This window comes from Scyliorhinus canicula, chromosome 14, assembly GCF_902713615.1.
Source record: "Scyliorhinus canicula chromosome 14, sScyCan1.1, whole genome shotgun sequence".
Taxonomy (NCBI): domain Eukaryota; kingdom Metazoa; phylum Chordata; class Chondrichthyes; order Carcharhiniformes; family Scyliorhinidae; genus Scyliorhinus; species Scyliorhinus canicula.
The window spans coordinates 18,957,740-18,980,095 of NC_052159.1; the positions used below are offsets into that span (position 1 = coordinate 18,957,740).

Sequence of the window (22,356 nt, forward strand, 5' to 3'; positions counted from 1 at the left end):
CAGTTATACTCCAATGATTCAAATTTAATTTGAGCATGAGTGCCCCAAGCAAATTGAACACAACTTACGTTGTTCAGCTGAAGCAATTATTGGTGTACTGTGATTTTGGAACCACCCTAAATGACATGCTACGGGATAGGTTAGCCTGTGGTGTGAGCAACAACACTATTGAATGCAGATTGTTTGCAGAGTTTTACATAAATTTTAAATGAGCAATGGAGGTAGCACTGGCCATGGAAAACCCTGAAAAGGTGCACAAGAGCTGCAGAGTGCACAAAATGGTGCCGTTCACCAGTTAGGGCAGGAACATGAAGCCAACTGTGGCACCAAAACCAATCAAGCAACTGTGAAGCAGGAAACAATAAGGCAGTGCGAAATCAAGATCGCCGAGTAATCGATCAACCAAGGTGTTCCTTAGGCAGCATGGTGGCACAGTGGATAGCACTGCTTCCTCACGGCACCAAGGTCCCAGATTCGATCCCGGCTCTTGGTCACTGTTCATGTGGAGTTTGCACATTCTCCCCGTGTTTGCGTGGGTATCGCCCCCACAACCCAAAGATGTGCAGGGTAGGTGGATTGGCCACATTAAATTGCCCTTTAATTAGAAACAAAATGAATTGGGTACTCTAAAACAAGGGGCGGGATTCTCCGGAAACCACTCCAGCGTTGGGCCGCCCCAAAGGTGCGGAATCCTCCGCACCTTCAGGGGCTAGGATGGCGCTGGAGTGATTTGCGCGATGCTGGCCGGCGTGGAAGGCCTTTGGCGGCGCACCAGCCGGGGCCGAAGGGACTCCGCCGGCCAGCGCGGGTCCGCGCATGCGCGGGAGCATCAGCATCTGCTGACATCATCCCTGCGCATGCGCAAGGGGTTCACCTTTGCGCCGGCCATTGAGGAGGCTTACACGGCCGGCGCGTACCTTGATTTACTCCGGCGGGACCCGGCAAAAACAGGTGGGAACTGGGCCCATCGCGGGCTGGAGAATCGCCGGGGGGGAGGCCGCCGACTGGCACGGCGCTATTCCCGCCCCCGCCAAATCTCCGGCGCCGGAGAATTCGGCAGTCGGCGGGGGCAGGATTCACACCTCATCCCGGCAATTCTCCGACCCGGCGGGGGGTTGGAGAATTCCGCCCAAGGTGTTCCAAGTGTACAATGTGGAAGAGTTTAGCATCAATCATTCGGGTATTCACTCTGTTTAATCTAAGATCGACATATTATTGTAACACTCCAGGTAAATGGGAAGCCTCTTTAGATTGGAGTGGATACAGAGGCGTCAGCCACTGTGATGGGCGAGCATACATTTCAGTACCGAAGGGAGGGAGTCCAACCATTGAACTGAAAGAGAACGTCTGCCAAGTTGAAGACTCATACGGGAGTAGCAATGAAAATAAAAGCCACCACAACGGTAGCTGTAAGCCATGGACAGCAGTTTACTCAGCTCCCAGTGCTAATACTGATGGGTGAAGGACCACGCCTTCTCAATCGCAATTGGCTTCAAGAAATCAAGTTGAATTGGGCTGAGAGTTTTCGAGTAGGGAGGGGGACCTGCCCAAACTGATGAGTGTCTCGCATGATGAATTAGGCAAAACCAAATGGTTACAAGTGAAGATTTATGTTGATCCACAGGCAACTCCTGAATTCTTTATAGCAAAACCGGTACATTGTGCCTTATAAGAGAAAGTGGATACTGAGTAAATTAGGAATTATTCAGCCAGTTTGGAATGGGGAATACCCATAGCCCCCACATTGAAACTCACCAATGTCATCCGCATTTGCGGCGACTATAAGCTAGGAGTTAATCAGGCAGCTAAGCTGGATAAATATCCAATCACGAGAGCTGAAAACCTGTATGTAAAGTTGGCAGGAGGTCAATGCTACACAAAGCTGGGTTTGGGTCACATTTATCCCCCAACTCGAATTAGATGATGTTTCCCGGGGGTATGTTACAATAAATGCACACAAAGCGGTATGTGACACAGTGCTTCGCATTGCAAAGGCCCCTCAGTGGGGCAGCTCGTACTCCACGATTCTCCACGAGATTAACCGGGTCGTCACCGTGGGTGCTGTGGGAGTTATAACAGTGACCAGTCAGGGCTCAGAGTGGGGATTCACCCCATGGTGAGAGAGGCTTCTGGGCAGAGGCATTCTGGAAGCTGGCGACTGCCAAGAGGCTGCTGTACAATTCTTATTAATAAATACTTTTTGTGTTCACTGATGAAGGACTGGACCCTCAGACCTGCAATGCCCGAAGCCCGTTTTCCGATGGAACAGGAAACCGGGCGTCGGGGAAATTGGGACTGTGCCAGGCGCACATCCGAACGTGATGCTTCAACGCTCACTGGCAACGAGATCGTGATTCGCGACCACACGCCAGCGGGAAGATGCAAATGAATGGGAATGGGTCTGAATGACCCACGCGAGCCCGACACTCTCTTCACCGGCCATCCAGTGATTCTCCAATCCCCTGGACTAGGATTTAAATGAAACTCCGAGATTGTTTGGGTTACTGTCTGGCAGAGGGCATGGGTTAAATGGCCCTTTCTAGCGACAAAGAGACCTTTGCGATTTTGAGACCCTGACCCTAATGCGAGTGGGGTATGGGTGAGGGGTGGGGGGGGGGGGGGCTGGTCACATCGCACCCTATAGGAGTCCTCTAGGTCAGAGATGTAAGTGCAGTGAAATCACACGCATGAGTGATTGGAAAGCACAGTGCTGGAATGCACTTACCTCTCTTTGATGTGGGCAATGTTTCCAAACATTGGGGTCACTCAACTATGAAGGGAGATGAATGAATCAAAGCTGCAGATGGTTTGTAGAAGCTGTCAATCACAAACCACTACTGAAAAGCTTTGAATGACTTTCAGCTAACGGATCTGAGGGAGCCAGATACAGGCTATAGCTGCTCTCCTTCGAGGTATGGTCAGGTGGAGCTGCAAGATAAATATTGCAGCTATAATGCTTCCCACTGCCCCAGTCTGGGCTCCTCTCTAGCTTCAGACAGGGTCCCTTTTCTGGGAGGGTGTGGAGTCTGTGTGGGGGGGTTTCTGAGTGTGGGGGGTGTGTGCAGGGTGCTCCTTTAGGCAGCGGTCCCCCCATTACAGGAGCATCTCCCTATTACAGGAGTCCTAGTGGGGGCCCCCCAATTACAGGAGTCCCGGGACGGCATGTGGCGCAGTGGTTAGCACTGGGACTATGGCATTGAGTACCCGGTTCGAATCCCGGCCCTGGGTCACTGTCCATGTGGAGTTTGCACAATCTTCCTATGTCTGCGTGGGTTTCACCCTCACAACCCAAAGATGTGCAGGTTAGATGGATTGGCCACGTGAAATTGCCCCTTAATTGAAAAAAAAATAATCGGTTACCCTAAATTTAAAAGAAAAAATTCCAGGAGTCCCTGTGGGGGTCCCCCTATTACAGGGGCCCTGGGGGGGCTGTTAAAGGAGGTGTGGGGAGGCAGTGTACTGTTGGGAGGGGAGTGGCCCTCAGATGTACTCTGATGGTCTCTGCCAGCATGGCCCTAGCATGGTGGACCTTGCAATGGACCAAGGGCCCACTTGGCCCACCACGAGGTTCACCACACCAAGGCCACACTGGCAAAAACCACGAGTGATCCGCCTCCACGTGAATCCCGGCTGCGGGGACCGCGGGAGGCCGGAGCGCAGGGAGCTAAATCGATGCAAATGGTTTATTAGGACCCATTTGCATGTATTTACACAACACCCCCCACCCCCCACCCCACCCCATCAGGAATGTGATCGGAGTGTCCCAGGACAGAGAATCCCCACCCCATGCAGAGAAAGGTGAGGTGCAATTCAGCGACGCTTCAGCCGCCAAGAATGACCTTACCAAAGATGCCAGACAGCAGACTTGGCTTTAGGTCCGCTGAATCACGCCCAGGGTATTAATCCAGTAATCTGAGCATTATAGATATCACTGAGAATATTTCCATCGCCAATACTGAGGCAGCACAGAAGCTAAAGAAATTTGGCATGTCTGCATCGACTCTCACAAACTTCTGCAGATGTGAGAGTAGATAAATATCTGTAGTGAGAGTACCTTTACGAAAAGGGTTTTTACTACTGCAGTGATGTCAGAGAGTGGGTGGAGCTGGGCTGTCTGTCAGCTTTTTGCTTTCGCTTTAGGCTTTTTGCTGCAGGGTGGGTTTGGTTTCATTTTAGTTTTGGAGAAGCTGCAATCACAGAAGGATGTGTGTGTGAATCTCTACAAGTTTATGAATGTCCATTTGCTGATTTCAACATGATAACTGTTCTCAGTCGTGAAGTTAAGCCTGATGTCTTTCTGTTAAAAGGTGTTTTTAATTCTTATGGATGTTAAAAGGAAAGTAAGAATTACTTAGTGTTGCATTCTTTAGGGATTGTTTTTGAATTGATGGTTGTTCATAGTGTGTTTTAAAAAGGTTAACTTGAGTTCATAGAATAAACATTGTTTTGTTTCGAAAAATACTTTTCCATTTCTGGTGTACCACACCTGTAGAGTGGGCCGTGTGCTCCCCATACCACAATCTATTAAAAGTTGTGGGTCAGGTGAACTCCATGATACACTTTGGGGTTCCCTAAACCCTGGCCCATAACAGATGTGCGATGAACAGCATCCTAGCCGGCTCCATCCACAGCCTGGTATGGCACCTGCTCGGCCCAAGATTGCAAGAAACTGCAGACTGTGGTGAACTTAGCAAAACACATCATACAAGCTTGCCACCTCCACATTGATTCTGTATACACTTCCCGTTGCCTCAGGAAGGCAAACAGCATTATCAGATACCCCTCCCACCCAGGCATTGCCTTCTTCCAGACCCTTCCATCAGGCAGAAGGTACAGAAGTCTGAAGACCCGGACATCCTGACATAGGAACAGCTTCTTCCCCACAGCTACAAGACTCCTCAGTGACTCCCCCTCAGACTGATTTGTTCCCTGTAAGAACACTATTCACGATGTCCTATGCTGCTCTTGCTCCTGTATTTGCTTTGTTTGGCCCCTTGTTCTACACTGTAACAATTCACTGTTTGTCGATGTACCATTTGTCAATTCTCTATTGATTATTCTTTTTGTCTTCTATGCATGTACTGTGTACTTTCCCTCGGCCGCAGAAAAATACTTTTCACTCTACTTCGGTACATGTGACTATAAATCAAATCATAATCAATATGGTAACACTCCCGCATTTGAGTCAGAAAGTTATGGGTTCAGAACACGCACGAGAAACCTGAACATACTAATGAAGAGGCCGAGGCTCTGGGAACATGGGTTCAAATCCCAGCACAGCAGCTGATGGAATTTAAATTCAATTAATAAATATGGAATTACAAAGGTATCCTCAGCAATAGTGAGCATGAAACCATCGCCAATTATTCTAAAAACCCATCTGGTTCACTAATGTCTTTTAGGGAAGGAAATCTGCCGTCCTTACCCGGTCTGACCTACATGTAACAGCAGACCCCCAGCAATGTGGTTGACGCTTAACTGCCTTCTGAAATTGCCCAGCAAGCCACTCAGTTCGAGGGCAATTAAGAATGGGCAACAAATGGTGGCCTCGCCAGTGATGCCCACATCCCCTGAAATAATTATTTTTTGGAGTACAAAGTGTCGTGCTGTTGGAGGTGCTGTCTTTTACATGTGATGTCATACTAAATCTCATTATCCCTCGCGATGGGTGCAAAGGGTCTCAAGATAATATTTCATCCACATTCAATGCCTAAGCCTAAGCAGCAAAGCACGTCACCCGGCCATTATCTCTTTGAGGAAGAACGCTGTGTGCAAATTGACTTCCAGGTTTCCTACATTACTGATGTACCATCAATTGGACGCGAGACACGATGAAGATCCAAACTGTGGCTTTAATCAGCTAGTTGTTAGCCCGGTGGTCGACTACAGAGAAAGGCCGACCACCGGGAAACCTGGGTACTTATACCCCGCCTCGGAGGCAGGGTCTACTTGCCTCTCGACCAATTGGTGAGCAGTCACATGGCTAGTCCCAGCCAATCAGACGAGAGGCACATGACCAGCCAGAGCCAATGGGGAACCAATGCTCTGCACCAATGGCAGTCCTCCCACTCATATCACCACAATTACAAAAGTAACTACACTGGAAAAGACACTTCATTGGCTGTCAAGTGCTTCTGGTAAACCCAAGATTATCAAAGGTGCTTCAAAAAGGGAAGTTTCCTTTCTTATGCCATGGGATCTTTTGTATACACTTTAGAGGGCAGATGGGGGACTTGGCATAAGGCCTCATCTGACAGACAGCAACTCTGACAGTGCGCAGTTATCCAGACTTCTCCTGATACAAACCTTACGTTCCTTGAACAGATATTCAAGCTTTTCCTCCAACAAAGAACACGGGGCTCCCCAGTGAATAGTTAAAGCTTCCACGATATATGCTTCAGGCTTGCCTGATGCTCGCCTCCAGACACTGCGTGACACTCTTGCAAGTGTGTCTGAGTGTTGCTCTAATAAGCCACCTTTTTCTTTTGTTTAATAAAACTGTTCCTCCTATAGCGGCAAAATAATAATAGCGCAGTTGTAACCTCATGAGAGGAGACAAATGACACTATTTTCATTGAGAACTTCAGAAGTTTTTTTTACCAGAAATAAAAACTGGAACTGAGTCTCGATGCACAAACCTTCCATGATGCAGGGTAATCAGACGAGGCAGCTCTCAAATCGGCTCAGACGTGTCAATTCAAATATTTCATCCTGAATTACTGTTTTTTTTATTCATTCCGGTTAAAGCCAGCTGAAACAAAGATTCGGTTCAAGGCCAGAGCCAACAGATGTGGGGCAATCTTAACCTTTTGATTTTAATATCTTAGATGATATTTCCCTCTTCAGCGTCGCTGTAAAAAGGCGTCGCGATTGTGTGAAATGGGTGTGTTCCATGCTACAAAATCAGGGGAGATGTACGGCAGGCCCATCCTCTTGCCAATTCTCTGGTTACACTATTGCACAAAATCAAAATGACCCTTACTGTCACTGGCTTCAGCCCCAATCACCGAAAAGGCGAGTCTTTCATCATCATTCTGGGGGTGGAAGCTTGTGTCATTGTCAATGCATTGGTCAGGATTCTCCGGCCACGTCCGCCCGGTGACCGGAGAATCCTGTCCGAGGTCCATGGAGTTCTCCATTGTACGTGGCTCACCAGTGCGTTCTTGCAGCGGGGCAGGAGAATCCAGCCCTTTATTTTTTTTTAAGCTTATTTTGGATGTGTCAGCTGAGGCTCAGTATGTGGTACTCTCATCTCTGACGCGTACACTTGTAGGTTTCCATTCCAGCCTGTGAGGAGTCTGCACGTTCTCCCTGTGCCTACGTGGGTTTCCTCCGGGTGCTCCAGGTTCCTCCCACAAGTCCCGAAAGACGTGCTTGTTAGGTGAATTGGACCATCTGAATTCTCCCTCCGTGTACCTGAAGAAGCGCCGGAATGTGGCGACTAGGGGAGTTTCATAGCAACTTCATTGCAGTGTTAATGTAAGCCTCCTTGAGACACTAATAAAGATTATTATTACTTCAGGGGTTGCATACCAAAATCAAGGCTAACAGGGCTGAGGAAGTGCTGCAGTTGTAGTAGCTGCCTTTCAGATGACAGGTTAAACTGAGGTCCTCCCTGCTTGTGTGGATTTAAAGGACCCCACAGCACTATTTCAAGGAAGAGCAGTGGAGTTATCTCTGGTGCCTTGGCCAATATTTACCCCTCAGTTGACGTCACACAAAAAAAGGCTCCCTTTTCATTCTCACTTTGCTGTTTGTGGGGGCTGGCGATGCACGAACCAGCTACTGCCTTTCACACATTTCAACAGTGACTACACGTCAAAAAGTACGTCATTGTTTGTGAAGTGCTTTGGGACATCCGGTGGGCATCAAAGGCACTATATAAATGCAGGATATTTTTGTAATTGGATGTCATGGAAGAGATTCTCTGTCGCGAGTCTGCGCCGCTACCGCTGTGAGAGCGGGATGGAGAATTCTGCGCTCTGCCAAATCTCCCATTCACTGCAGAGGGACCGGAGAATCCCACTGCCCTGAACGGTCGGAGAAGCCCGCCCAAGATATTCTTTTTGAGCAATTTGCCGTGATTGCCAAAAGCACTAGAGATAGCAGGCTGTCACTCACACCTGCCTGCAGATCGATTCAAAATGGCAGGTTGGTCAAATACATCGGCCGCTCTTGAAATAAGACGTTTTTATGCAAATGCTGGTAGCTGTGGCTGTACCCTGGACAGGGCTCAATTTAAGCTGAAGCAATTTGCTATTTCATGTATTTAAAGGACATCACTCCTTTAATAACCACAATCAATATTCATCCAATCAAGTGCATTGCCCTGGGTTAAAAGGGTAAACAGCATTTCCCATTCTTTTACAGATTTTCTGAGCTTTCTATCACCCATGTCAGCTGAACTGCTCAACGCTGTCAAGTCTTGGAAACAAAGCCACTCACCATTCAAACATAACTGAAGGTCAGTCAAGGATATTGTTGCACTCTTAATCACAGATAGAATCAGAGGCAGTGCAGAAGGAGGCCCATTGAGTCTGCACCGACCCTCCAAAAGAGCACCCTACCCGGCCCACTCCCGTGCCCCATCCCGTAACCCCACCTAGCCTTCGGAGACTAAGGGGGAATTTAGCATGGTCAATCCACCTAATCTGCACATCTTTGGACCAGAGCGGCTGGATTCTCCGCAGCCCTGTGGCGAAATCGTGTTTGGCGTGGGGGCCGAAAGTCGAAAGTTCCCGACCGAATCGGGCCTGGACAATCGCTCGTCCGCGAATTACTGCGCGCAGCTGGGGGGCCATTTCCAGAAGTCCTCCCGGCCATACTCCGCTTCCGACCGGCCGAGTTCCCGACAGCATGGAACTAATGTGGTATGGCCAGTCGGGACTCTCGTGTGGCGGCTGCGGACTCAGTCCATGGTGGGGGGGAGGGGCATCGAGCAATGGCGGAGGGGGCCTTATGGGCGGCCGGGGCAGCGATCGGGCCAGTCTGATGCAGTGGTGTGCGGCCGATCGGGGGGGCCTACATTGTCCATTTTGGTCCACGGTCTGAGTGCGCCATGGTGCTCAGCGTGGCCGCTGGAGGCCGCCGCCCTGCGCATGTGCGGACTCGCAACCGGAAGTGCGGGGGCCTGTACTTAATGATCTGTTAAGCTGCTCACAGAAAAACACTTTTCACTGTACCTCGCTACACGTGACAATAAACAAATCCAATCCAATCCCATCTGTATCCACAGCCAAAGCTGCGTGAAGCTCCCTGGGTCCCTGCTAGCCCCCAGAAGGTAAGTGAATCGTTATTTATTTTTTGCAGGAAGCTGGGGAGTGCAACGCCAGCGTTTTTACACCAGCGTGGGGGACATAGCCCCTTTTTGGGGGAATCCAGCCCAAGGTCTTCAATCTAGTTTGAAAATGGTGAGAATTTGCTCCGTAGAAATTAATTTCAATCCGCATTGGATTGTGGGAAAATCCAGAACTGGGGACAATCTGAATTAAGGGAGTCGCTAATGAATCCAATAATGAATCTTGGGGAGCTTCTGAATGCAGAAAGTGGCTTAAACGTGGGGCTTGTTACCACATGGAGTGATTCCGGTGAATGACCAAGATGCATGTAAGGGGAAGTTAGATCGGTACGTGAGGGAGAATCAAAAGGATGTACGCTGGTATAGGATGTACGTTGATCGAAGGGCCGAATGGCATCCCCTTGCTTCTATTTTCTATGTATGTTTCTAAAGAGATGGGTGGGAGAAGGGTGACGTGGAACATAAAAACCAGCAGAGACTAGTCGAGCTGAATGGTCTTCTGCTGTGTTGCAATATTCTTTGTGATTCTACGTAATCCAAACTGATTTGAAATGAACTGAATTTGATCAGTTCTTGTAAAATCTGAAGCGACCTTGCTGCGGACAGTACACGCAAAATACGGTGACGCAGTTTTCTGGTGTTTCTTTGAGGGAGTGACTTGATTTCCACGGCCAGAATGGAGTCAATTATCAGCCTGAGCTCAGCTGGTCGCACTTGTCCCATAGTCGGAAAGTCGTGGGTTCAAGTTCCACTCCAGAGACTGGGGCCCACAGTCCAGGCTGAGGCTCCCAGTGCGCCACTGAGAGAGTGCTGTCTTTTGGATATCATGCTCAGCCAAGGTCCCAGGGCAGCATGACAGCACAAGTGGATAGCACTGTGGCTTCACAGCGCCAGGGCCCCAGGTTCGATTCCCCGCTGGGTCACTGTCTGTGCGGAGTCTGCACGTTCTCCCCGTGTCGGCGTGGGTTTATTTTGGGTGCTCCGGTTTGCTCCCACAGTCCAAAGATGTGCAGGTTCGGTGGATTGGCCATGCTAAACTGCCCTTAGTGACCAAAAAGGTTCGGAGGGGTCATTGGGTTACGGGGATAGGGTGGAAGTGAGGGCTTAAGTGGGTCAGTGCAGATTTGATGGGCCGAATGGCCTCCTTCTGCACTGCATGTTCTATGTTCTATTTCTCCAACTCCAGTGGAAGTAAAGAGATCAGCTATTTTAAAGTAGAACTCGGGTGTTCTCCCCCAGTGCCATGGTCAGTATTTGTCCTTCAACCAACATCAGTGAAGCAGTTTATCTGCCCATTATCTCATTGCTGTTCGCAGGATCTTGGTGTGCACAAACTGACAGTCCCATTTCCTGCAACATGCACGTCATAGAATTTTCATAGAATCCCTACACTGCAGAAGGAGGCCATTCGGCCCATTGAGTCTGCACCGACCCTCTGAGAGAGGGCCCTACCCAGGCCCACTCCCCTGCCCAATCACCCAATCCCCCACACATCCCTGGAACTAAGGGGCAATCTACCGTAGCCAATCCACCTAACCTGCTCATCTTTGGACTGCGGGAGGAAACCAGTGCACCCGGAGGAAATCCACGCAGACATGAGGAGAAAGTGCAAATTGCACACAGATAGTCACTCAAGGCCGAAATTGAACCCTGGTCTCTGGTGCTGTGAGGCAGCAGTGCTAACCACTGTGCCACCGTGCACCCCCCAAAAAACAGTAAAGAATTTGCTCTTCAAAAAGTGCATGACTATAAAGCATGTTGGGATGTTCTGAGGTAATGAAAGGTTCTTTATCAGTGTGAGTTCTACTTTTATCGGAATTCATCGCATTCAGTCTGTGTTAGAGCTTCTGCCAATGTAAGAAAATGGAGCTCAACTTTACCTACCTTCTTTCCACATCCCTTCTGTCACTCACCCCAATCAATTGCGAGCTCACCAGGAGACGCGAGGAGCCACGCGGGTCAGCAAAGACTGGCAATATGGGTGAGCAGTACTTGGCGTAGGACAGATGTAGGTGTTTTGGCTGAATTGGGGGTTGGGGCTAAGGAATGAATGGCAACAGCTGGACTTGAGTTAATGGAAGGACAGGCAAGGATTGTGCGGAGGTCAACATGAAGTTCTGTTGAACTTGGGAGATGTTTAAATCACTTTACGCCTTAGAAAGTCGGATGACTGTCCAACAGGCCCCGTGTCGCCTCGACAATAAGTAACCTCAGTCTCCTGGGTGAAATAGCCTTTGTTTGCAACTCAAACTGCAACATCAACCAGCTATTTCGAAATTCTCTGGTTTCAAGTCTCTTGACATTACAGAGCTGCCAACCCTCTAGTTGTTAGAATATAAATATTTATTATCCAGGCCGAGCCTATATATGGTGTGTAATGAATACCGTTAGATCTTTGATTGTGTTCCTATTTAAATATTGAATTAAACATGTGCCTTCACAAAACATTTCCAAATTACGCTGGCCACAGTTCCTTGATAGTATGATAAATGTGTTACAAATATCTTTCATTAAAAATGTATTTAGTCAATATATTTCAGAGTTTATCAAGATGCATATTGTTTTGATATTCATCCTATAAAATGATATCCAAATGGATTGAATTAACATCCAAATTTGTTGAGATAATAGGTATTTTTGAAACAACGTTGTAACATATTCTTTTGAAGCGAGGTTTAGTAAACATGGTGATGGTGAGGACGGGAGGGGGGGCGGGGGAGGTTGGAAATAATGGACCCAGCCCCATTCAGCCTCTGATTCAGGCAATATGCCTGCTAAAGATTTATGAAGTTCTCTTTGGATCAGAACTGATTTCACTCGGTATTGTTCAGCACAATGCAATGGCCTTTGTGCCACATATACTAAGTAAAGAAGAATGAAGTCCGCAGGAAGGGGATGAATAATGCCCAGAGCAGAATTGCGAAGTCTGGGTCACACAAGGCAGCCAGCAATCACGGTGCCTCCCTCGCCCCAGATTTTCCCTTTCCTTCCAGGGCAACACGGTAGCACAAGTGGATAGCACTGTGGCTTCACAGCGCCAGGGTCCCAGGTTCAGTTCCCCGCTGGGTCACTGTCTGTGCAGAGTCTGCATGTTTACCCCGTGTCTGCGTGGGTTTCCCCTGGGTGCTCCGGTTTCCTCCCACAAGTCCCGAAAGATGTTCTTGTTAGTTAACTCTCCCTCCGTGTACCTGAACAGGTGCCAGAGTGTGGCGACTAGGGGCTTTTCACAGTAACTTCATTGCGGTGTTAATGTAAGCCTTATTGTGACAATAAAGATTATTATTAATATAAACATCAGTGGCGTGATTCTCTATGCCTCTGCGCCGAAATTGAGATCAGCGCGGGGGCGGAGAATTGGCGTTGATGCCGAAATCCAGCGCAATGCCGCTCCCGTGATTCTACGGTTCCCTCCGGGTGCTCCGGTTTCCTCCCACAGTCCAAAAACGTGCAGGTTAGGTGAATTGGCCATGATGAATTGGCCTTAGTGGCCAAAAAGGTTAGGAGGGGTTATTGGGTTACGGGGATAGGGTAGAAGTGAGGGCTTAATGTGGGTCAGTGCAGACTCAATGAGCTGAATGGCCTCCTTCCGCGCTGTATGTATGTTCTATGTTCCTCTCACAGTGATGCTCTCCTCATCTGCACCAACAACTCCCCACCCCCGCACTCAATTTAGTAACTCACTTGATTGCCAGAGACACTTCTTTCCAGTGCCTCCCATGCCTTCCGCCTGCCAGTTCCTTTTTCACTTCATTTTATGGGATGTGGGTTTCAGTGACTAGGCGCCACTTATTCTCCATCTCTCCACTCTTCAGAAGGTGGTGTTGAGCTGCCTTCATGAACCACTGCAGTCCTTGAGGTGGAGGTACACCCACAGTGCTGTTAAGGATGGAGTTCCAGTGAAGGAACGGCGATGTATTTCCAAATCAGGGTGGTAAGTGGCTCGGAGTGAAACCTCCAGGTGGTGGTATTCCCAGGTAACCAGTCCTTCTAGATGGTCACGGTCATGGATTTGGAAGGTGCTGCCAAAGGAACCTTGGCGAGTTCCTGCAGTGCATCTTTGAGAAGGTTCACACGGCAGCCAATGTTCAACGGTGATGGAGGATTTGAATGTTTGTGGAAGGAGGAGCAATCAAGTAGACTGCTTTGTCATGGATGGTGTCGAGCTTCCTGAACGTTGTCCAGGCAGGTGGAGAGTATTCCATTACACGCCTGACTTGTACCTTGTAGATGGTGGACAGGCTTTGGGAGTCAGAAAATGAGTTACTCACCTCAAGATTCCTAGCCTTTGACCTGCTCTTGTAGCCACAGTATTATTCCTGAGACTGGCAGCAAGCATGCAGAAAAGGCCCAGATAATGACCTTTCAGAAAGTAGATTCTGTTAGAAAATATCTTCTATCTATAGTAGACAGGTGACTTGATAAAGGTGTACAAGGTGATGAGAGGCATGGATGGATAGGGTGGATAGCCTGAGACTTTTCCCCAGGGTGGAAATAGCTGTCACGAGGGGACATAGTTTTAATGTGACAGGAGGAAGGTATAGGGGAGATGTCCGAGGTAGGTTCTTTACACAGGGAGTGGTGGGTGTGTGGAATGCACTGCCAGCAGAGGTGGTGGAGTCAGTGTCATTAGGGACATTTAAGCGACTCTTAGACAGGCACATGGACAGCAGTAAATTGAAGGGTTGATCTTGGATTGGGATAAATGGTCGGCACAACATCGTGGGCTGAAGGGCCTGTACTGTGCTGTACTGTTCTATGTTCTATGGTCTATCTCAAAGTTGGATTGACAGTCCACATGATTTTTCTTTAGTTTAACTCCTTTCTGTTAATTAGCATTCCGGGGGCATGGCTTTGTGGCATCAAACTGTACATTGATAGAATTAAAAACCAACAGGTGAAGGCCTGTGTCAGTGGCATTATTTCATCAATTTACCTCCTTATAAATTGCTTTATTTACAAACAACTTTGAACCAATACCCGGCCCTCCTTAGCTGCACAAATGAAGATCGCTGTGGCTTTGTCACTGTGACGCTCTGGAAATCCCATTACATTTTAACTTGAATATTAAAACGGGAGAACTCATCACTTAGTGGTCCAATGTGGCTTGTGCACGCCACTGACAAAAGCTGGTATTTAGCGCCAAGTCAGTCAAGCTGCCAACTGCACATATTAAAAGTCTCATCCACCTGGCAGCTGCCAACACTTCGATGTGAAATGAGTATGAGTGGTCTCCAGGCAGCTCAGAACGGGCATTGGGCCATCACACTATTCACATTTTGGAACAAAAATAAACAATGCACTTTTGAAGAGAGATTGAAAAGAATGGTATCAGCATGTTGGTACTTTCGCAAAATCTCCTCAGCATCATTTGGATTGATCACTCAGACTGATTGACAATCACAGTGCTGCATTGACTGACTGCTAATGGGGGCACGGCAGTGAAATGTAAGGTCCAGGGCTAAACAGCCCGGTTCATATCAACCTCGATTGGTGCACCATTCCTTGTTACCATTGCCTTTTCAACTCAGTTCTTTGGCAGTATCGCACAGACCTGTAACTCCACCATGCAGGAGTACAAGGGGCGTGGGGACGCCATGACTTCCATCCTGATTTGTACACATATCCCTCTTCCTCCATGGTCACTGAGGCAAAACTCTGGAACTCCCTCCCTGTCAGCAGGAGGAGCACCTTTACCACGCGGGCAGTAGTGGTTTAACAGGAGACCCATCACCATCTCCTCAAGGGCGACGCGGGATGAATGGCGGCTTTGCCACCAGCAATATCCTCAGAATGGATAGCAAACATTAATAATGCTCAACTCCACAAACTGTACAGGCCCTTCAGCCCACGATGTTGTGCCGACCATTTATCCCAATCCAAGATCAACCCTTCAATTTACTGCTGTCCATGTGCCTGTCTAAGAGTCGCTTAAATGTCCCTAATGACTCTGACTCCACCACCTCTGCTGGCAGTGCATTCCACACACCCACCACTCCCTGTGTAAAGAACCTACCTCGGACATCTCCCCTATACCTTCCTCCAATCACATTAAAACTATGTCCCCTCGTGACTTGCCCTGTTTCATTTCTAGCATTGCTGTTATTGGAATAATCAATTTAGCATTGTGCAAATTTAATGATACACGCACTTTGATCAGCCCTGCCCTCAAACAAGCTTCCCCTGTGCCTTATAATACACTTTACAGTCAAAGTCTGATTTGTTCGGACAAACTTGTTATTTGTTTATGCAAGGAGCAAGTTTCATCTCATTTCAAATTCAAAGGAAGAAGATTTACCGTATTTGTTTTTTTTTAATTTAGAGTACCCAATTATTTTTTCCAATTAAGGGGCAATTTAGAATGGCCAATCCACCTATCCTGCACATCTTTTGGGTTGTGGGGGTGAAACCCACGCAGATACGGGGAGAATGTGCAAACTCCACACGGACAGTGACCCAGGGCCGGGATTCGAACCCGGGTCCTCAGCGCCGTAGGCAGCAATGCTAACCACTGTGCCACCGTGCTGCCCAATTTACCGTATTTGTAATGATGATTTTCAACTTCACTGCCTGGGGGGTAATTAGGTGAGACAGAGGATGATCAAAATTTGGCACACGACGATCAGTCACTGAAAGAGAAAGGTGCATTAAAGCGGGAGCATTCTGTTGGTTTAACTGGAGGTTGTCGTGCACCAAATCTGAAGCTGGCATCCTACGTTCCCACATAATTCTAAATGGGTTACTAAACCGCGATGCAAGATCAATATTTAAAAAAATTAAATCATGGAATGTGGTATCGCTGGCAAGGCCAGTATGTATTATACATCCTGAATTGCCCGTGAGAAGGTGACGGTGAGTTGCCCACATGAACCACTGCAGTCCATGTGTTGCAGGTAAACTTGTAGTCATTTTAGGGAAGGAGTTCCAATATTTTCACTCTGTGATAGTGAAGGAACAGCAGTATTGTCCCAAGTCAGGATGGAGTGTAACTTGAAGTGAATTTGATTTATTGTCACTTGTACCGAGGTACAATGAAAGGTATTGTTCTGCCTACAGTCCAGACAGATCGTTCCATACTTGAAAAACATAGGACGTACGATAAATACGCAATTTAAATACATAGACACAGGCATCGTGTGAGCATGCGGAGTGTGATACTACTCAGTAGAGAAGATATGTGAAGAGATCATTTCAGTTAAGAAGAGGTGTGGCCGAACGGCCACCTAAGGGTTGTGTCCTGCATAGGATGCTGGGAGAATTGGCCAGGTTTAAAGACAAGCAGGCTGCAGCTCAAATAAACATTGATGAATAAACTGCAGCCCAGACTCTTTAATACACAGGCCATAAAAAGGCCATCTCCAAACCATCCCGGGGAAATAGAACTATTATGTCAATCATACTCATCTATCAGACACAATGGCACCTACATTCCTTATTTGGAAGGGTCTATGTGCCCCAGACACCTACAGACATGGCCGGTGAGTGCACGCCCCACAATCAAGATAGCAGGACCTGATTGGACTTGATCGATCAGGGTGATCGAACCCTGATCGATTGATTGGTAGCCTCCAAGAGACCGCCTAAAAGGGCGCAAAATCAATGAGTTAAAAGGCACTGCGCCACCCCAGAATCGCTCTCTGTATAGTAACAGCGGCACAACGGTGATCATCACCAGCCACCATGAGGAAGACCATCGCGCTACCTACAGAAGCAAGACCAGAACCAGGAACAAATCAGACCAAAGATTGGACATTGAGGACTACAGGATTCAGCTCACAGATATAGGCCAATGTCTGTCTGGGACTTGCTCGTCACTTTAAAGTTAAGTTAAGGTCTTGTATGAACTTGTAGTACTCTGTAGTATAACCTATGTTGATGGTGTGATTGTTTAACATTGTATGAATGCGAATAAATACTGTTTGATTGAAACAAAGTAGACTTGCAGTCATTTGTTCACCGCATACGGGTTAAGGTCACACTGTGGTAGCAACAGACGGTCATTCAGGGAATCTGGTAACAGCAGGGAAGAAGCTGTTTTTGAACTTGTTAGTGTGTGTTCTCTGACTTTTGTATCTCCTGGCCGATGGAAGAAGTTGGAAGAGAGAATAACCCAGGTGGGAAGCGTCTTTGGTCATAACTTGGAGGGGGACATAGAGGTGATGTTGCTCCCATGCTCCTTCCACCCTTATTGGCCTCCCAAGCAGTCAAGGTTATGGGATTTAGGAGGTATCAATGAAGAAGCCCTAATAAGTAACATTATGTTGCAGGTGCATGTTGCTGCCAATGTGCACCAGTAATGGAACATGTGAATATTGAATGAGGTGCATGTGGGCTTCTTTCTCCGGGATGGTGTCAAGCTTCTTGAGTGTTTTAGGAGTTGAACCTTTCCAGCAAAGTGGTGATGGCCCGGTGATGCAGTGGTTAGCACTGCTGCCTATGGTGCTGAGGACTCGGGTTCGATCCTGGCGGGTCATTGTCCGTGTGGAGCTTGCACATTCTTCCCATGTCTGAGTGGGTCTCACCCCCACGACCCAAAGATGTGCAAGTTCAGTGGATTGGATACGCTAAATTGTCCCTTAATTGGGAAAACAATAATAATTGGGCATTCTAAATTTATAAAAGAAAACTCCAGCCAAGTGGAAAATATTCTGTCGCATTCCTGATTTGTGGAAAGAGTTTGGTCAGGAGTTGAGTTGCTTGCCATAGAGTAAGCAAACTTGAGCTGCAGGTATGAACTTGTTGAGTCCACTATTTAAACCTCAGCAAACCCAAAAATCTCAAAAATGCTGAAACACATTTGGTGCAAATCAAATGATTGCTAAATAGCAATTTATTTTAAGCCTCTTTGTTTTAAAAGATTTTGGGAACGATTCTCCGGCCTTGTTGTGCTCTCGTTTTAGCATAATTAGGCCGGTGAATAGCAACGGCAAACAGTTTGCGATGCAACGGCCCGCTCCAGTGTGTGAAATCGGGATCTCGCCGTAGGGTGGCGAGAAACCAATTATCACCACTTACGCCCCATTTCCATACAATTAACAAGAGACACCCCATATCCAGTGGCCTCCCATGATTCAGGGACCACCCCAGCGAGTGCTCATGCTGGCGCTGATTAGTAATCCTTTTGAAAAACGTAAACCTGGTGGAAGGGCTTCTGTGGGGAGCCGAGGAGGTGGGTAGCCATCTCTGCTCACAGGCAACAAGTCCAGGAATGCTGGGCCCACCAACCCAGTGCTCTGTCAGGAATAGGGACCCGAGACAGGGGTGGGCTGCCATGGGGGTTGGGCTGGGGGAGCAACCGGGTGGCAACTGCTCATGGCACCACCATGCCAACCACTGTATCGTGTATACCCATTCCGGGAAACCCCTGTCCCTACCCGTCTGCCCCAACGACGACCTATAACCCCCACCAAATGGCAAGGCCTCTGGCTGCATGGCTGAAGGCTATCGTTAATAAGGAATTGGCAATCATGGTTAAGTAAGCACTTCACAGATGCCAAGTGGATTCCCATGGGTAGGCGGGCCATGTCGCACATAGGAGTCATTGCCTGGCATCCCAATCACACCTTGATGCCTGGACACTGTGCATAAACACAGCGGGAGGCAACACCACACACGCAACATCCGAACACCCAGGGGATGGGGCAAAGCTCCAGGGACATGTCCACGGCTGGAGGGTGGGTGAGCAGCAAGGGAGGGGGATGCCTGGACAGATTGGCAAAGTGTCCGGTGGTCATCCTGCATTGCGGAAAGAAGTGACAGAGGCATCATAATGGTTGTGCGCAAAGATGTTTAATGTGCTGTACAATACCCCACTCCTGATGGTGCTGCCCCCCAAACCCCCTCCCCACCCCCAACCTCCACCCACCGCCACCCACTCACCCAGTGTTCTCAATGATCCTCAACATGCCTGGCCCTCCTAGCTCTACCGCTACATCTTGGTGTTTCCCCAAGACGCACATCTGAGGTGGAGGCAGCCAGCTGCTTACCTCGTCCCGCTGTCTTCGAATACCCTGGCGGGTCAGAGCGCCCCGGCTCACTTGACGACGGCACATGCACAGCCATGCTGCCCTGCCCTGTGTGCTGACCCCGAGGCATGGCCTCATCAGAGGGCTAGAACTCAGGGGAGCTGGTGGCCACAGTTGCCGCCCCATGGGAAGGGCCCGGGTTGGCATTCAGTTCCCTCACAGAAGCCCTCCGACTCCTGTCTCGCCTGGGGGTTCCTACCTCCACCTTACGTGCATCAGCACAGCGATGTGGTGCTCACCAGATTGTGCCCCAGAGGCCTGTCGACTGATATGTCTCACCAAGGTGCGTGTATCTGCTCTGATGGAGGGTGGGGATGACGGCTGTCACGCGACTATAACAGTTCCATCGTTGGAGCTCTCCTCCGAGGTGTTCTGACAGTCAGGAGAGGGCGTCACCCAGGATGAGCTGGCGCCGTCGGCAGGATGACCTGCAGGAGAATGGACATGTGGCCAATGAGAGGGATGGGTCAGTCACTAAGGCAATAACAACTCACCTTTGCCACATTGCCCGGGTGGAGCCTGGTGGTTCCTCACCTCTGCGCCATCCGCCAGCCTCTGTGTGGGTCACCGCTCTGTCCTCGACAACACCCGTCACTTCCAGGGCCCGCTCCTCGAAGGATGTGAGGATTCATATGTATGGCAACCCTCCGCCAGTCTGGGCTCCCTCCCGATGGTTATGGGAGAGCTTTTCCTGAGGAGAGGCCATCATTAGCCACAAGCGTGGTTCCCAGTGGTGGAGAAGGGTGTGAGAGAGGAGTTGGGGTGGTTGAGGGGAGAGGGGTGGTGGAGGGAGTGCTGGGGGGTCACACGGAGAGTTGGAGGGTGGATGCTCCCTAGGGGGGAAGGGGAAGGGGTAGTGGGGGGGGGGGGGGGGGGGATTGGTGTCTACTCACTCATGCTGCCCGGTGTAGGTCATTGACCTTTTTCCGGAGCTGGAGGCCAGTCTTCTTGGTCATACTTCCAGAGTTGACAGCTGCCGCCACCTCATCCCAGGCAGCACTGGCTGCCTTGAGACCCTCCAGGAACAGGACATCCCTCCTGGCCACCACGGTGTCCAGCAGCCTCCCCAGGTCAGCATCCTCAAATCTCCTCGGCGCCATTGTTGTGAGCTGGATTGGGTTAGCTGGGCAAGTGCAGCTTTAGTGCTGCTCGACCTTGTTAGCGGGAGGGCTGGCGAGCGGGGTGCTGTCGAATCAGCTGGCGAGCCTGCATTTGCGATGAGAAGCCCGTGAGGCCTCGTTAAGTGGACCAATTAAAGTTGAATTTCTATGCTGGCCTCGCTGGGCCGAGTGCCGGGAGCCTCGCGGCAATTCCCACTCTCTACAGCACTTCAAAATCTTTCCGGAGAACTGTGCCCTTTATGTCACAATCCTATTCAGTGTTATGTGTTGGAAAGTCATGCAGTGCTGAAATTTTACAAGCATGAGAAGAAAGAAGCAACTAATAAATTAGCTCCATTTTAAAAATTTACTTACTTCACTCAGAACTCTAAGATACACAAAAAATAGGGCAGCACGGTGGTGCAGTGGTTAGCACCGTTGCCTCACGGCGCCGAGATCCCAGGTTCGATCCCGGCTCTGGGTCACTGTCCGTGTGGAGTTTGCACATGCTCCTCGTGTTTGCGTGGGTTTCGCTCCCACGACCCAAAGATATGCAGGGTAGGTGGATTGGACACGCTAAATTGCCCCTTAATTGGAAAAAATGAATTGGATACTCTAATTGTATAATAAAATAATAATAATCGGGGGTAAATTGCCTGGTCCTGTCCGTCATGGAAATACTCGTGGTGGAGTATAGGGTGTTGGTGAGACCACATCTGGAGTACGGTGCCCAGTTTTGATCTCTTATTTGAGGATGGATGTGGTACATTGGAGGCAGTTCAGAGGAGATTCACCAGATTGACTCCGGGGATGAAAGGGATGACATAAGAGGAGCGATTAAACAGTTTGGGCTTATATTCGTTGGAGTTTAGAAGTATGAGAAAGGATCTGATCGAGGTACATAAAGAACAAAAAGGGTTTGATAAAGTAAACATAGACCAAAGGTTCCCTCTTGTAGGGCAATCTAGAATGACAGATCACAGATATAGGTTGAATGGTGGGAGATTTAAAACTGAGCTGAGGAGGAACGACATCTCGCAGAGGGTGGTGAATTTGTGTAACTCACTGACCTACAGTGCAGTGGAGTCTGAATCATTGAATGGTTTCAAGAAGGAGATAGATAGATTTCTGATTTCAAAAAAAGGGTGAAAGAGATATGGGGAATAAGAAGGGAGGTGGTTTTGAGACTAGGAAGAGATCATAGAATCATAGAAATTACAGTGCAGAAGGAGGCCATTCGGCCCATCGAGCCTGCACCAGCTCTTGGAAAGAGCACACTACCCAAGCCCACACCTCCACCCTATCCCCATAACCCAGTAACCCCACCCAACACTAAGGGCAATTTTGGACACTAAGGGCGATTTAGCATGGCCAATCCACCCAACCTGCACATCTTTGGACTGTGGGAGGAAACCGGAGCACCCGGAGGAAACCCACGCCCACACGGGGAGAACGTGCAGACTCCGCACAGACAGTGGCCCAAGCCGGGAATCGAACCTGGGACCCTGGAGCTGTGAAGCGATTGTGCTAAGATCAGCCAAGATCTGATTGTATGCGGAACAGGCTCGAAGGGCTGAATTGCCTACTTCTGCTCTTAATCCCTATGTTCCTAAAATAATTCCTATTTAAAAATCCATTAACCTCCAATGGGAATTTCTGGTCTCGGGATGGGTACAAACAGAAAATCACACTCCTCTTCTTCAAAAATGTCAAAATTGAAGGACTTTATTTTCTCGCCTGCTCAATTGGCCTGACTTAAATCCCCCTCTCTTTACCCTCCCAACTCCCTCGTGAGACATGCTCCACAAGGAGCAGTGTGATTTGCAGAACAAGCTGCACCTATTATAGCTTCCAAGTCTGGTTCAAGTTTGCAGTTCGCTAGCCGTGGGTGGGTTGCCATTGCAAATGTAATCCATTCATTAGAACTGATAATTCA

General features: G+C 48.8%; 1 long non-coding RNA gene across 3 annotated transcripts in view; it reads left to right on the forward strand.

Annotated features, from left to right (window-relative positions):
• The window catches only part of LOC119977577, an 86,537-nt gene that overhangs the window by 57,334 nt on the left and 6,847 nt on the right, over positions 1-22,356 (forward strand). For all 3 annotated transcript variants that reach the window (XR_005463224.1, XR_005463226.1, XR_005463225.1), the window contains 2 exons: positions 8,371-8,464; positions 9,236-9,280. This is a non-coding gene — a long non-coding RNA (uncharacterized LOC119977577). The remainder of the gene's footprint in view (positions 1-8,370; positions 8,465-9,235; positions 9,281-22,356) is intronic.